Below are 13,270 nucleotides of genomic sequence, written 5' to 3' on the forward strand. Positions count from 1 at the left end.
ACCTCAGCAATAGGACCAGAGCAATAGGGCCTCAGCAATAGGGCCTCAACAATAGGGCCTCAGCAATAGGGCCTCAGCAATAGGGCCTCAGCAATAGGACCTCAGCAATAGGACCTCCGCATTGTGACCTCAGCATTGTGACCTCAGCAATAGGACTTCAGCAATAGGACCTCAGCAATAGGACCTCAGCATTGTAAACTCAGTATTAGGACCTCAGCAATAGGACCTCAGCAATAGGACCTCAGCAATAGGACCTCAGCATTGTGACCTCAGCATTGTGACCTCAGCAATAGGACCTCAGCATTGTGACCTCAGCAATAGGACCTCAGCAATTTGACCTCAGAAGTAGGACCTCAGCATTGTGACCTCAGCAAAAGGACCTCAGCAATAGAACCTCAGCATTTTGATATCAGCATTGTGACCTCAGCAATAGGACCTCAGCAATAGGACCTCAGCAATAGGACCTCAGAATTGTGACCTCTGCATTGTGACCTCAGCAATAGGACCTCAGCATTAGGACCTCAGCAATAGGACCTCAGCAAGAGGATCTCAGCAATAGGACCTCAGCAATAAGACCTCAGCATTGTGACCTCAGCAATAGGACCTCAGCAATAGGACCTCTGCATTGTGACCTCAGCAATAAGACCTCAGCATTGTGACCTCAGCAATAGGACATCAGCATTTTGATCTCAGCAATAGGACCTCAGCAACAGGACCTCAGCAATAGGACCTCAGCAATACGACCTCAGCATTGTGACCTCAGTAATACGACCTCAGCAATAGGACCTAAGCATTGTGACCTCAGCAATAGGACCTCAGCAATAGGACCTCAGCAATAGGGCCTCAGCAATAGGGCCTCAGCAATAGGGTCTCAGCAATAGGGCCTCATCTTTGTGACCTCAGCAATAGGACCTCCGCATTGTGACCTCAGCATTGTGACCTAAGCAATAGGACTTCAGCAATAGGACCTCAGCAATAGGACCTCAGCATTGTGAACTCAGTATTAGGACCTCAGCAATAGGACCTCAGCAATAGGACCTCAGCATTGTGACCACAGCAATAGGACCTCAGCATTGTGACCTCAGCAATAGGACCTTAGCAATAGGACCTCAGCAGTAGGACCTCAGCATTGTGGCCTCAGCAATAGGACCTCAGCAATAGAACCTCAGCATTGTGATATCAGCATTGGGACCTCAGCAATAGGACCTCAGCAATAGGACCTCAGCAATAGGACCTCAGAATTGTGACCTCTGCATTGTGACCTCAGCATTTGGACCTCAGCATTGTGACCTCAGCAATAGGACCTCAGCAATAGGACCTCAGAAATAGGACCTCTGCATTGTGACCTCAGCAATAAGACCTCAGCATTGTGACCTCAGCAATAGGACCTCAGCAATAGGACCTCAGCTTTGTGACCTCAGCAATAGGACCTCAGAATTGTGACCTCTGCATTGTGACCTCAGCATTTGGACCTCAGCATTGTGACCTCAGCAATAGGACCTCAGCAATAGGACCTCAGAATTGTGACCTCTGCATTGTGACCTCAGCATTTGGACCTCAGCATTTTGACCTCAGCAATAGGACCTCAGCAATAGGACCTCAGCATTGTGACCTCAGCATTGTGACGTCAGCAATAGGACCTCAGCAATAGGACCTCAACAATAGGACCGCAGCAATCGTACCTCAGCAATAGGACCTCAGCATTGTGACCTCAGCAATAGGATTTCAGCAATAGGACCTCAGCAATAAGACCTCAGCCTTGTGACCTCAGCAATAGGACCTCAGCATCGTGATCTCAGAATTGTGACCTCTGCAATAGGACCTCAGCAATACACCTCAGCAATAAGACCTCAGCATTGTGACCTCAGCAAAAGGACCTCAGCAATAAGACCTCAGCAATAGGACCTCAGCATTGTGACCTCAGCAATAGGACCTCAGCATTGTGACCTCAGCATTGTGACCTCAGCAATAGGACCTAAGCAATAGGACCTCAGCAATAGGACCTCAGCAATAGGACCTCAGCAATAGGACCTCAGCAATAGGACCTCAGCAATAGGACCTCAGAACTGTGACCTCTGCAATAGGACCACAGCCTTGCGACCTCAGCAATAGGACCTCAGCAATAGGACCTCAGCATCGTGATCTCAGCATTGTGACCTCAGCAATAGGACCTCAGCAATAGGACATCAGCAATAGGACCTCAGGAATAGGACCTCAGCATTGAGACCTCAGCATTTTGACCTCAGCAATAGGACCTCAGCAATAGGACCTCAGCATTGTGACGTCAGCCTTGTGACCTCAGCAATAGAACCTCAGAAATAGCACCTCAGCATTGTGACCTCAGCAATAGGACCTCAGCATTGTGACCTCAGCAACAAGACCTCAGCATTGTGACCTCAGCAATAGGACCTCAGCAATAGGACCTCAGCAATAGAACCACAGCAATGTGACCTCAGCAATAGGACCTCAGCATTGTGACCTCAGCATTGTAACCTCAAAAATAGGACCTCAGCATTGTGACCTCAGCAATAAGACCTCAGCCTATAGACCGCAGCAATAGGACCTCAGCAATAGGACCTCAGCAACAGGACCTCAGCAATAGGACCTCAGCAATAGGACCTCAGCATTGTGACCTCAGCAATAGGACCTCAGCAATAGGACATCAGCAATAGGACCTCAGCATTGTGACCTCAGCATTGTGACCTCAGCAATAGGACGTCAGCATTTCGACCTCAGCAATAGGACCTCAGCAATAGGACCTCAGCTATAGGACCTCAGCTATAGGACCTCAGCATTGTGACCTCAGCATTGTTACCTCAGCAATAAGACCTCAGAAATAGGACCTCAGAAATAGGACCTCAGCATTGTGACCTCAGTAAAAGGACCTCAGCAATAGGACCTCAGCAATAGGACCTCTGCAATAGGACCTCAGCATTGTGACCTCAGGAATAGGACCTCAGCATTGTGACCTCAGCAATAGGACATCAACAATAGGACCTCAGCATTGTGACCTCAGCATTGTGACCTCAGCAATAGGACCTCAGAATTGTGACCTCAGCAATAAGACCTCAGCAATAAGACCTCAGCATTGTGACCTCAGTAATAGGACCTCAGCAATAGAACCTCAGCATTGTGACCTCAGCAATAGGACCTCAGCAATAGGACCTCAGCATTGTGACATCAGCAATAAGACCTCAGCATTGTGACCTCAGTAATAGGACTTCAGCATTGTGACCTCAGCAATAGGACCTCAGCAATAGGACCTCAGCAATAGGACCTCAGCATTGTGACCTCAGAACTGTGACCTCTGCATTGTGACCTCAGCAATAGGACCACAGCCTTGCGACCTCAGCAATAGGACCTCAGCAATAGGACCTCAGCATCGTGATCTCAGCATTGTGACCTCAGCAATAGGACCTCAGCAATAGGACATCAGCAATAGGACCTCAGGAATAGGACCTCAGCATTGTGACCTCAGCATTGTGACCTCAGCATTGTGACCTCAGTACTAGGACCTCAGCAATAGGACCTCAGCAATAGAACCACAGCATTGTGACCTCAGCAGTAGGACCTCAGCATTGTGACCTCAGCCTTGTAACCTCAAAAATAGGACCTCAGCAATAGGACCTCAGCAATAAGACCTCAGCCTTGAGACCGCAGCAATAGGACCTCAGCAATAGGACCTCAGCAATAGGACCTCAGCATTGTGACCTCAGCAATAGGACCTCAGCATTGTGACCTCAGCAATAGGACATCAGCAATAGGACCTCAGCATTGTGACTTCAGAAATAGGACGTCAGCATTTCGACCTCAGCAATAGGGCCTCAGCAATAGGACCTCAGCAATAGGACCTCAGCTATAGGACCTCAGCATTGTGACCTCAGCATTGTGACCTCAGCAATAAGACCTCAGCAGTAGGACCTCAGAAATAGGACCTCAGCATTGTGACCTCAGTAAAAGGACCTCAGCAATAGGACCTCAGCAATAGGACCTCAGCAATAGGACCTCAGCATTGTGACCTCAGCAATAGGACCTCAGCATTGTGACCTCAGCAATAGGACATCAACAATAGGGCCTCAGCATTGTGACCTCAGTACTAGGACCTCAGCAATAGGACCTCAGCAATAGAACCACAGCAATGTGACCTCAGCAATAGGACCTCAGCATTGTGACCTCAGCATTGTAACCTCAGAAATAGGACCTCAGCAATAGGACCTCAGCAATAAGACCTCAGCCTTGAGACCGCAGCAATAGGACCTCAGCAATAGGACCTCAGCAATAGGACCTCAGCATTGTGACCTCAGCAATAGGACCTCAGCATTGTGACCTCAGCAATAGGACATCAACAATAGGACCTCAGCATTGTGACCTCAGCATTGTGACATCAGCAATAGGACGTCAGCATTTCGACCTCAGCAATAGGACCTCAGCAATAGGACCTCAGCTATAGGACCTCAGCTATAGGACCTCAGCATTGTGACCTCAGCATTGTGACCTCAGCAATAAGACCTCAGAAATAGGACCTCAGAAATAGGATCTCAGCATTGTTACCTCAGTAATAGTACCTCAGCAATAGGACCTCAGCAATAGGACCTCTGCAATAGGACCTCAGCATTGTGACCTCAGCAATAGGACCTCAGCATTGTGACCTCAGCAATAGGACATCAACAATAGGACCTCAGCATTGTGACCTCAGCATTGTGACCTCAGCAATAGGACCTCAGCAATAAGACCTCAGCATTGTGACCTCAGTAATAGGACCTCAGCAATAGAACCTCAGGATTGTGACCTCAGCAATAGGACCTCAGCAATAGGACCTCAGCAATAGGACCTCAGCATTGTGACATCAGCAATAAGACCTCAGCATTGTGACCTCAGTAATAGGACTTCAGCATTGTGACCTCAGCAATAGGACCTCAGCAATAGGACCTCAGCAATAGGACCTCAGCAATAGGACCTCATCATTGTGCCCTCAGCAATACGACCTCAGCAATAGGACCTCAGAACTGTGACCTCTGCATTGTGACCTCAGCAATAGGACCTCAGCCTTGCGACCTCAGCAATAGGACCTCAGCAATAGGACCTCAGCATCGTGATCTCAGCATTGTGACCTCAGCAATAGGACCTAAGCAATAGGACATCAGCAATAGGACCTCAGGAATAGGACCTCAGCATTGAGACCTCAGCATTTTGACCTCAGCAATAGGACCTCAGCAATAGGACCTCAGCATTGTGACGTCAGCCCTGTGACCTCAGCAATAGGACCTCAGAAATAGCACCTCAGCATTGTGACCTCAGCAATAGGACCTCAGCAATAGGACCTCAGCAATAGGACCTCAGCATTGTGACCTCAGCATTGTGACCTCAGTACTAGGACCTCAGCAATAGGACCTCAGCAATAGAACCACAGCATTGTGACCTCAGCAGTAGGACCTCAGCATTGTGACCTCAGCATTGTAACCTCAGAAATAGGACCTCAGCAATAGGACCTCAGCAATAAGACCTCAGCCTTGAGACCGCAGCAATAGGACCTCAGCAATAGGACCTCAGCATTGTGACCTCAGCAATAGGACCTCAGCATTGTGACCTCACCAATAGGACATCAGCAATAGGACCTCAGGAATAGTACCTCAGCATTGAGACCTCAGCATTTTGACCTCAGCAATAGGACCTCAGCAATAGGACCTCAGCATTGTGACGTCAGCCTTGTGTCCTCAGCAATAGAACCTCAGAAATAGCACCTCAGCATTGTGACCTCAGCAATAGGACCTCAGCATTGTGACCTCAGCAACAAGACCTCAGCATTGTGACCTCAGCAATAGGACCTCAGCAATAGGACCTCAGCAATAGAACCACAGCAATGTGACCTCAGCAATAGGACCTCAGCATTGTGACCTCAGCATTGTAACCTCAAAAATAGGACCTCAGCATTGTGACCTCAGCAATAAGCCCTCAGCCTTTAGACCGCAGCAATAGGACCTCAGCAATATCACCTCAGCAACAGGACCTCAGCAATAGGACCTCAGCAATAGGACCTCAGCATTGTGACCTCAGCAATAGGACCTCAGCAATAGGACATCAGCAATAGGACCTCAGCATTGTGACCTCAGCATTGTGACCTCAGCAATAGGACGTCAGCATTTCGACCTCAGCAATAGGACCTCAGCAATAGGACCTCAGCTATAGTACCTCAGCTATAGGACCTCAGCATTGTGACCTCAGCATTGTGACCTCAGCAATAAGACCTCAGAAATAGGACCTCAGAAATAGGACCTCAGCATTGTGACCTCAGTAAAAGGACCTCAGCAATAGGACCTCAGCAATAGGACCTCAGCTATAGGACCTCAGCTATAGGACCTCAGCATTGTGACCTCAGCAATAAGACCTCAGAAATAGGACCTCAGAAATAGGACCTCAGCATTGTGACCTCAGGAATAGGACCTCAGCATTGTGACCTCAGCAACAGGACATCAACAATAGGACCTCAGCATTGTGACCTCAGCATTGTGACCTCAGTAATAGGACCTCAGCAATAGAACCTCAGCATTGTGACCTCAGGAATAGGACCTCAGCAATAGGACCTCAGCATTGTGACATCAGCAATAAGACCTCAGCATTGTGACCTCAGCAATAGGACCTCAGCATTGTGACCTCAGAACTGTGACCTCTGCATTGTGACCTCAGCAATAGGACCTCAGCAATAGGACCTCAGCATTGTGACCTCAGAACTGTGACCTCTGCATTGTGACCTCAGCAATAGGACCTCAGCCTTGCGACCTCAGCAATAGGACCTCAGCAATAGGACCTCAGCATCGTGATCTCAGCATTGTGACCTCAGCAATAGGACCTCAGCAAAAGGACATCAGCAATAGGACCTCAGGAATAGGACCTCAGCATTGAGACCTCAGCATTTTGACCTCAGCAATAGGACCTCAGCATTGTGACATCAGCCTTGTGACCTCAGCAATAGGACCTCAGAAATAGCACCTCTGCATTGTGACCTCAGCAATAGGACCTCAGCAATAGGACCTCAGAACTGTGACCTCTGTATTGTGACCTCAGCAATAGGACCTCAGCAATAGGACCTCAGCATCGTGATCTCAGCATTGTGACCTCAGCTATAGGACCTCAGCAATAGGACATCAACAATAGGACCTCAGGAATTGGACCTCAGCATTGAGACCTCAGCATTTTGACCTCAGCAATAGGACCTCAGCAATAGCACCTCAGCCTTGTGACCTCAGCAATAGGACCTCAGAAATAGCACCTCAGCATTGTGACCTCAGCAATAGGACCTCAGCATTGTGACCTCAGCAATAAGACCTCAGCAATAGGACCTCAGCAATAGGACCTCAGCAATAGAACCTCAGCATTGTGACCTCAGCATTGTGACCTCAGTACTAGGACCTCAGCAATAGGACCTCAGCAATAGGACCTCAGCAATAGAACCACAGCATTGTCCCTGGAAGTCTTCAAAAGACGTTTAGATGTAGAGCTTAGGGATATGGTTTAGTGGGGACTGTTAGTGTTAGGTTAGAGGTTGGACTCGATGATCTTTAGGTCTCTTCCAACCTAGAAATTCTGTGATTCTGTGATTCTGTGATTGTGACCTCAGCAATAGGACCTCAGCATTGTGACCTCAGCATTGTAACCTCAGAAATAGGACCTCAGCAATAGGACCTCTGTGGAGGAATGGGTACGTGAAGTAGGTCATGTGGATGTTGAGCAGCTAGGAGGCCGCGAGGTAACAAAGTATCGAACACAGCTCAAATGAGCCTGAGAAAATACGTAAATGCAGCCTGGGAAGGAATGTAAGTTCTGGGAGGTTTTAGGGAGGTTTCAGGGAGGTTTCAGGTACAAGAACGTGATATCTGTTGGTATGCTGGGAAAGTACTAACTGTGTTATTTTGGTGGGAAACTAGCTGATAGAATAGAGAAATGCACTAACCAATCATGAGCTTAGCTTTTGCAATATGTATGAGCTAATTATATTGAATTAGATAAAAGACGACTGAGCTATCCAATAAATCGAAGTTCACTGATCACTCATATTGAGCGTCTGTGTCTTCCTTCCGTCGACAACAAATGGTTTCGCAACAAATGGCGCCCGAACAGGGATCTGCAATACAGGAACAGGGACCTGCAATACAGGAACAGGGACTTCACTGGAGTTGAACCTGCGCTGGAATTGTACCTGCGAGCCACGGTTGGACGGAATACAAGGACCGGTCCTGCAACGCAGCTCAGGAGGTGAAAAGGATTACAAATTGCTGAATCCCCGCACCCGAGGCCTGAAAGGTGAATGGAACCACACCCGCACCCGCAGCTCGGAAAGGGAGTCCTCGCACCCGGGATGAGCCTATAGAGGGTCCCGCCGGAAAGCGTCGCCGAGGTCTTTGCAAAGGCTGCAACGGTACCGACGTATATAAAGGTATGGAGAGACAAGCGGCGTATAATTTGCTCAAATGCTTTTTAGAAAAGCGGGGCACACAGGATATATGTTGTAAAAAGGAATTGCCAAAGTTATTAGCTTATGGGGTAGTTAAGGGTTGTTTTTTAAATCCTGATACTGTGTTTGAACAAGCAGAGTGGAGGAAGTTTGGGGACAAATTATTTGATGAAGTAATTAGTGATGATAAAATAGCAAAAAAATTGATGAAGCCATGGAGGGCGGTAACTAATGCATTAGCAACACATCAAGCTGAACAAAAAATAGCTGCTGCTGCAACAGAACGATTAGGATCATCCAGTCAGAAGGGGGGGGCTTCTGCTTCTTCCTCTACTCAGCAAAGAGCTGAGGAACAAGCTTACCCTTCTCCACCATCATATAGAACAGTTATAATTCCACAAGGGACTTCGGTACCCATATCAGGGGAAGAAGAACCTTCACAGTCACAGCCACCGACAGCTCCGCCTGTACCTCCGCCCGTACAATCAGAGAATAAAGAAAGGGTGGGTGAGGAGTCAGGTACAAATTCATTCTCAACAAGTCCATTTAAAATCAATATACAGGACAGGGAGGAGACATGGAAAAAAATAGCACATGAAGCAATGAAGGAAGGGAATCTTGAAGTAGCAGCACAAATAACAACAGCCTATCCGGTGGTGTATTCACCTCCAGATGCACAGGGAAATGTACAGGCTCAGTTGACTAATTTAGATTGGAAACTATTAACACAATTACGATCTACAGTAAATGAGTCTGGATTAAAGGGAGAACCTACTCGTCAAATGTTAGACTATATTTGGGGGACAAATATTTTGCTCCCAGGAGATATTCGTAGCATAATGAAACTAATCTTGACACAGCATCAACAACTTTTGTTTAATGCATATTGGCATGGTATCTGTCAAGAAGAGGTAGCGATAATACGCGCGCCTGGGGATCCCTTGTATGGTGTTACATTAGACGAATTACTGGGCATGGGACCATATTTTAGAACAGAGGCGCAGGCACTCTTGGGACCAGACAAAGCTAAGGTATCAATGAATCTAGCCAGAAGAGCATTAGAACAAATTAGAGAGCCAGGGGGAATGCCGTCCTACATGGGAATTAAACAGGGCAGGGAGGAACCATTCGGGTTGTTTATCGATCGGGTAGCAAATGCGATACAAGCAGCGGGAGTTCCTGATTATCTTAAAGGCACTATACTAAAGCAATGTGCACTCCAAAATTGTAACCCTTCAACTCATAGTATATTAGCTACGTTACCGAGTACTTGGACAATAGAGGAAGGATTGGACAGAATGTCTCAGGTACCTGTAGGCCCACAGACTATGTTAGTAGAAGCAGTAAAACAATTAGGTGATAATGTGAAAGAACAGTCAAAAGTATTTGCAGCCCTTGCTCCTTTGCAAACCCCCGGTGGACGAGTATCGACACCGCAATATCATTGTTTTCGATGTGGTGTTGCGGGACACATTAGACGGAACTGCAAAATAGAATCTGTGTGGTGCCAAAATTGTCAAACAAATACTCACAGCACTTCAGCATGCCGCCGAAATGCGTCGGGAAACGGCCGGAGCAGCGGGAGGAGCCGCCCCGCGACGACACAAAAAGTGGCTTTTACGACAACGGCAGCGACGGCAACAGCACCAGCACCAGCTGCGACGAATCCCTTTTTCTCCGACCAGCCACCAGAGGGAGCCTCGGCCTGGATTTGGCAACCGCAGTCGATGTGACTTTATTGGATTCGAGACCCACCAGGATAAAAACAGGACTTATTGGACCAGTTATTGTTAATAAGGAACCTGTGGGAGCTTTGTTAATAGGGAGATCGTCTGCCACCATGAATGGATTACAAATATTAACTGGACTTATTGACAAGGATTACTTTGGGGAAATACAAATTATGGTTTCTGCAATGTTTCCTCCAATTCATGTGCCGAAAGGCACAAAAATAGCACAGTTGATCCCATTACCTCATCTTGCTGAATCATTAGCATCGGAATCTGCAAAGCATCGAGGACTGGGAGCATTTGGCTCCACGGGAAAAGTGGCTTTGTTGACACTTGGTATGCGACACAGACCACGACAAAAAGTCACTGTGTGTTTAAAGGATGAGAAAATACAGATTGAGGCATTGTTGGACACTGGTGCTGATGTATCTATAATCAGCACAAAGGATTGGCCCTCACATTGGCCTACATTTGAGTCTAATGCCACAGTTTCGGGAGTAGGAGGTATGACTCTTGCTCGTCGGTCACCAGTGCTACAATGGACAATAGGTGATAAGGTGGTACAATGCAGTGTTTCCATCTTATCACTACCTGAAGGAGTACAAGCGCTGGTAGGGCGAGATATCCTTGCCCAAATGGGAGCAATTCTCACGACAGATCATCAAAATTTTTAGGTGTGGCCATTGCTTGGACTTTCCCGATCCCACTTAAATGGAAAACTGATGAACCTGTATGGGTTGAGCAGTGGCCACTAAAACGGGAAAGTCTTTTACATGCTCATAAATTAGTACAGGAACAGTATCAACAAGGGCATTTGAGACTGTCAACAAGCCCTTGGAATACTCCGATTTTTGTGATTCCCAAAAAATCAGGGAAATACCGTTTGCTACATGACTTACGAGCAGTTAATAATCAGATGTGTGCTATGGGAGCACTGCAACCTGGATTACCTAATCCTGCTATGATACCAGAAGGGTGGAAATTACTAATTGTGGATCTCAAGGACTGCTTTTTTACAATTGCATTACATGACAATGATAAACAGAGGTTTGCTTTTACACTTCCTGCTATAAATCGTGAAGGACCGTATCAGAGATTTGAATGGACCGTGTTACCTAGGACGACTCACACTTTTCGTTCCAGATTTGCACTCGTGGCAAAACTCGACAAGGAACAGAAGAATTAAACGAGAATTAAAAACTTTGGGTTCTGACTGCAATGATAAGGTAGAATTGTGGGGTCCAGCAAAAAGAGTCTTTGCTTCTTTAGTGCCTAGTGTGGGAACTGCACACGCTTTGACTAGCATTAATAAGCTTGCTTGTTGGGCTGTTAAACAATCAAATGTAACAACACAAATTCTTTCTGAAATGTCGCAAGATATGGGGAGCATAAGACATGCTGTGTTACAAAATAGAGCTGCAATTGATTTCTTGCTACTAGCTCAAGGACATGGGTGTGAAGATGTAGAAGGAATGTGTTGCTTTAATCTCTCTGATCATGGGCAATCAATTCACAATCAATTAAAATGGTTAATGGATCATACACAAAAAATTACGATACAGAATAATTGGTTTGATGATTGGCTTAAATCTGTCTTTGGAAATGTAGGGGGATGGGTTTTTAACTTAATCAAAGAGGGACTTCGCTTTTTGCTTATAATTGTATTGATTATAATTGCTGCACAGGTAGTCTTTAGCTGCTTATCTAGGAAACTAGAACAACTCACAAAGAAGGTGTTTGTAGCCCAAAATAAAAACGGGGGAATTGTGGAGGAATGGGTACGTGAAGTAGGTCATGTGGATGTTGAGCAGCTAGGAGGCCGCGAGGTAACAAAGTATCGAACACAGCTCAAATGAGCCTGAGAAAATACGTAAATGCAGCCTGGGAAGGAATGTAAGTTCTGGGAGGTTTTAGGGAGGTTTCAGGGAGGTTTCAGGTACAAGAACGTGATATCTGTTGGTATGCTGGGAAAGTACTAACTGTGTTATTTTGGTGGGAAACTAGCTGATAGAATAGAGAAATGCACTAACCAATCATGAGCTTAGCTTTTGCAATATGTATGAGCTAATTATATTGAATTAGATAAAAGACGACTGAGCTATCCAATAAATCGAAGTTCACTGATCACTCATATTGAGCGTCTGTGTCTTCCTTCCGTCGACAACAAATGGTTTCGCAACAGACCTCAGCAATAAGACCTCAGCCTTGAGACCGAAGCAATAGGACCTCAGCAATAGGACCTCAGCAATAGGACCTCAGCTATAGGACCTCAGCTATAGGACCTCAGCATTGTGACCTCAGCATTGTGACCTCAGCAATAAGACCTCAGAAATAGGACCTCAGCATTGTGACCTCAGTAAAAGGACCTCAGCAATAGGACCTCAGCAATAGGACCTCAGAATTGTGACCTCAGGAATAGGACCTCAGCATTGTGACCTCAGCAATAGGACATAAACAATAGGACCTCAGCATTGTGACCTCAGCATTGTGACTTCAGCAATAGGACCTCAGCATTGTGACCTCAGCAATAGGACCTCAGCAATAGGACCTCAGCATTGTGACCTCAGCAGTAGGACCTCAGCAATAGGACCTCAGCAATACGACCTCAGCAATAGGACCTCAGCAATAGGACCTCAGCATTGTGACATCAGCAATAAGACCTCAGCATTGTGACCTCAGTAATAGGACTTTAGCATTGTGTCCTCAGCAATAGGACCTCAGCAATAGGACCTCAGCAATAGGACCTCAGCAATAGGACCTCATCATTGTGACCTCAGCAATAGGACCTCAGCAACAGGACCTCAGAACTGTGACCTCAGCATTGTGACCTCAGCATTGTGACCTCAGTACTAGGACCTCAGCAATAGGACCTCAGCAATAGAACCACAGCATTGTGACCTCAGCAGTAGGACCTCAGCATTGTGACCTCAGCATTGTAACCTCAAAAATAGGACCTCAGCAATAGGACCTCAGCAATAAGACCTCAGCCTTGAGACCGCAGCAATAGGACCTCAGCAATAGGACCTCAGCAATAGGACCTCAGCAATAGGACCTCAGCATTGTGACCTCAGCAATAGGACATCAGCAATAG

The 13,270-nt window shown here is 46.7% G+C and overlaps 1 long non-coding RNA gene across 1 annotated transcript; it reads left to right on the forward strand.

The window, feature by feature from the left end:
* The first annotated feature begins 8,171 nt into the window (after positions 1-8,171).
* On the forward strand, positions 8,172-12,310 carry LOC140002061 (uncharacterized). The gene is made up of 2 exons (XR_011807908.1): positions 8,172-8,431; positions 9,984-12,310. It is a non-coding gene; the product is annotated as an uncharacterized lncRNA (long non-coding RNA).
* Positions 12,311-13,270: the final 960 nt, after the last annotated feature.

Source organism: Anas platyrhynchos, chromosome 3, assembly GCF_047663525.1.
Source record: "Anas platyrhynchos isolate ZD024472 breed Pekin duck chromosome 3, IASCAAS_PekinDuck_T2T, whole genome shotgun sequence".
Classification (NCBI taxonomy): Eukaryota; Metazoa; Chordata; class Aves; order Anseriformes; family Anatidae; genus Anas; species Anas platyrhynchos.